Genomic DNA, 4,302 nt, shown 5'->3' with positions numbered 1-4,302 from the left:
TTGCATGTGCTGTAATAAGTTGATAATTGAATGAGTGAAATTATAGTTAGTGAAGAGTTGCTTTGGTCGATAATGGTAGAAAATTTATACGGAAATGGGAAAACAAAAAGTTGAAATAAAAATTGTGTTTATATCAAGAACTTGAAACTGAATGAATTGAAAGAATTTTGTTTCTGTTTTGTCCGAAAGAATTTGGATTTTGAAAAAAATGAAATTGAATGCGTTAGCATATCTAAGTGTTTGTTTGAGCGTCATTATTTTGATAAAAAAAAAATTTTAATGAAAAAAGATCTTTTTTTTATTTTTTAGCGTGTTTGGTAAATTTCTAGTACTAAAAATAAAAGCACTAGAAAAATAAAAAAAAAAACATCTTTTTTAAGAAGCTATAATTTACATCTTTTTTTAAAAGATCTTTTTCTCTTAGAAAAAAGATGTTTTTTATGTAATAAATAAACAAAAAAATACTTTTATATTGTTATACCCAAACATAATTAATAGATAAAAGGATCTTTTTGCATGAGATATTCAAACATAAAATTACTTTTACTTTTCCATAAGATCTTTTAAAAAAAGATAACTCGAAAAAAGATTTTTTCTTAAAAGCTCACACAAACAAGCTTTAAGGAGAGAATGAAAAAATAAGTTACAATACTAATAAATTATAATTTAAATGGCATAATTTTCTCATATTTATTTAAGAGATATTGGAATGGTATAGAGAGAAAATATAATTTTTTTTATAGTTATTTTTTATTATTTTATTATTATTCAAAATGTGGGTCCTACCTTTATTAATCTCTCTTTCATTCTATTAAAAAAAATCTGTAAACTTACATCTTTACCATATAATTCACCTTATTAAAAAGAAAATTATAGATAGATAATGAGAATATTAAACAATGTTAATAATGAGTATGTCAGATGTTTAAGTAATAGATATATATGCAGATGATTATATTCATTATTTTTAGTTAGATTGTTATTTCTTTTGATTTGATTTACTCATGTATAATTAACAATGACTGGATGTTCAATTCACTATGTATACAGATAGTTATCCTAATGTTAAGATTTAGAAAATAATTTGGGAGTGAAATGATTTTTTACTTTATTAGGTCAACTCTAAAACCCATTGTTCATATTGTTTACAAAAGTCATTGTCTACCTAACAAAATTCAAAATTAAAAATCTCTTTAATTATACTTTTAGTTTTGACACAAGATTAAAATTATAATATAGAGCATCATTCAACAAAGAGGTCAATATTTATATTTGCTTTATAAATTTGTTTGTTGCTATACGTACAAAAAATCCAATACAATAATACTTAAAAAATAGCTAAAATAATTGCATATGACGGACTTTGTTATTATGTGATTGTGCACAAAAAAAAAATTACAAATTCAAACATTTACTAAAGAAAATGCTTCAATATATATAAAATTAATTTTGTTAGATGAATAATAAAAGATACAAACAACATGAACAACAAGTTACATTTCAATCCCATTAACCATCTAAAATAAAGATTATATCTAATTAATTCAAAATTTGATTTTTAAAATTTAAATTAACTTTTTTTAATTTATTGTTTACATTGTTAAAAAAAACGACGTTCTCCTATACTTTCTCATATACAATATAGATTATTAAATCAGTTTTTATTATAATTATTATCATTGAATTTATTATGATACAATTCTTTATTTTAAGATTTAATATAATATAAAAATATCTATTATTTTTAATTATTTAAAAAATTATAAATAAAAAATTTAATATTAGTTTCTATTCTCAAATCTAAATCTGGTAGGGAGAATTATTGTAGTAGAGAGAATCATGTGCCCGTCTGAGTTACTGAGTAAGTGACAAAGGAAATATTGCTAATTATGGAAGCGCCAAGGAAAAACTTTTACAAACAATTATGGAAATAAGAATTAAAGAGAAAAATTGCTAATTACAAATCACTGGCTCAGTTGGCTAATTTTGGAGTTGGTTAGAAACATTCTTTGATTTCGAAATTGAAATTTTGTTATTTTTTTTAGTTCTGTGTACAGAACACATGACTTGGAGCGTGAGTTTAATTTATTTCCATTGAAATTTATAATTTTCTGAAGAAATGGAAACGTCAAACAAGCAAAAATGAGGTTTAAGGAGACGTTTAACTGATTTTAGCAACCTTAATTATTGTTCAAGAAGAGTATACTGCAAATTTCATAGTATTATACTGCAAATTTAGACATATTTACTAATCAAGATTATTTGTTAGAGAAGAGAAGTCGAATAGAAAAATAACAAGTGTAACATTTATATAGCATTATTATAGCTAGAGAGGAATTACTTTTTCCTAATAGTGTTTGCTACGATATGATGATAAATTTATACGTATGATACGTTTAAAATATAGACAAATAATAATAATTCACGTGGAATTTATTTTCCACATCAACATTTAATTTTTGTTTTTTTAAATATATATTATATCACCACTTTTACTAATACACCTCTTTAATTAAATAAAAATAAAAAAAATATTTTTTTATTTAATTTTATAAAAAGTCTTAAATATCCTTCTTTTATTTGATTAGACAAAAATATCTTTTTAAATTAACAAAATTTTAGAATTCAATTAATCCTAATTTTATAATTTCAAATAATTTAAACAACAAAATAAAAACATATTAAAAAAACAAAAAATTAAAATTTCTTCATCTTCTCCAATTTCTCTAATCATTCGTACCCCCTCTAAGCAAAACATATCAAAAAAACAAAAAATTAATCGTTCTTCATCTTCTCCAATTGCTCCTATAAAACAAAGTAGTGAAAATTTCAAACCAAAACCCTAAATTCTTTGAAGCTCCAGTTGACTGCGGCATTTCCTCTCATCATGTGCCGTAGAGTTCGGTAGACAAGGTCTGGTGCTGTGTAATTAGGGATCAAACTGAAATTGAGCTTTGTAATTTCCCCGAACTCAGAGGCAACTTCACTTGGCGAAGTCTTGTAGTCTTCATCTGTCACCCATGATCTCAACATGCCAGTGTCACCGGAAGGTGATATTGTCCTATCTCCGACGTTGAACCAGTACTTGGTCTCAAGTGCTGAGTTGTTCTCTAGACGGCAGCAGCAAAGAACTTAGGGTTTTGGTTTGGGACTTTTATTGCTTTGCTTTAGAGAGGTAATTGGAGAAGACGAAGAACCATCGATTTTTTGTTTCTTTGATATGTTTTGCTTAGAGGGGGCACGAATGATTAGAGAAATTGGAGAAGATAAAGAAATTTTGATTTTTTGTTTTTTTAATATGTTTTTGTTTTGTTGTTTAAATTATTTGAAACTATAAAATTAAGATTAATTGAATTCTAAAATTTCGTTAATTTAAAAGGATATTTTTGTCTAATCAAATAAAAAAAGGATGTTTAACACTTTTTATAAAATTAAATAAAAATATTTTTTATTTTTATTTAATTAAATAGGTGTATTAGTAAAAGTGGTGATATAATATATATTTAAAAAAACAAAAATTAAATATTGATATGAAAAATAAATTCCACATGACTTATTATTATTTGTCCATATTATAAACATATCGGTACGTATGATTTTTTCATCGTACCGTAGCAAACACCTTTCCTAATTAATGCTAGCAGGTAGGTATTAAACAAGCTAACACAAGAATAGCAAAATGATGCACGGCCCAGCTTAAGTCATCAGGAGAAATTAAAAGCCTAAAATTAAAGAAAAAACTATGTTTTTATTTATTTACAAATAACTTCAATAATAATGCATGGAGTAAATTTTAGTAGGTGTAGTGATGATAGAGAAAGCTTCCAAAAAGTGATGAACCAACTGTGAGCAGTAATTTCATTAGCTCCTTGGAAACAGCAGCAGCAGCAGCCAGGAAAGTCACATTCCATGAATAATTCACACCCTAAACCAAACAAAACAAAAACAGAAATACCACATATATAATTCCATTTATGAACCACTCAAAAATAATAATGCATAGTATATATATATATAAATGTTTTGAATTGGATTAAAACAGCCACCTCACATACATCATCATGGTTGTAAATAGTAGAAGCAGCATCATGCTTGTCCCCCAGTTTGTTATAGAAATGATTGGTTTCCCCATAAAAGAGTGAGATATGCATGGGTTTGTCCTTTCTTGGGCTTGATCCAGAAACATTTTCCTCGTACAGAGGTTTTTTCTGAAAAAAAAAAGAGTAATAATAAATGAAGATCAGTAGTATTCAGTAGTAAGAAAAGAAGAAATAGAAAAAATAGAAAGGTATTTACACAAAG

Source organism: Arachis ipaensis, chromosome B04 (genome assembly GCF_000816755.2).
Source record: "Arachis ipaensis cultivar K30076 chromosome B04, Araip1.1, whole genome shotgun sequence".
In the NCBI taxonomy this organism is placed as follows: Eukaryota; Viridiplantae; Streptophyta; class Magnoliopsida; order Fabales; family Fabaceae; genus Arachis; species Arachis ipaensis.
The sequence above is the reverse complement of the archived record's forward strand: the minus strand, read 5'-3'. Positions refer to the sequence as shown.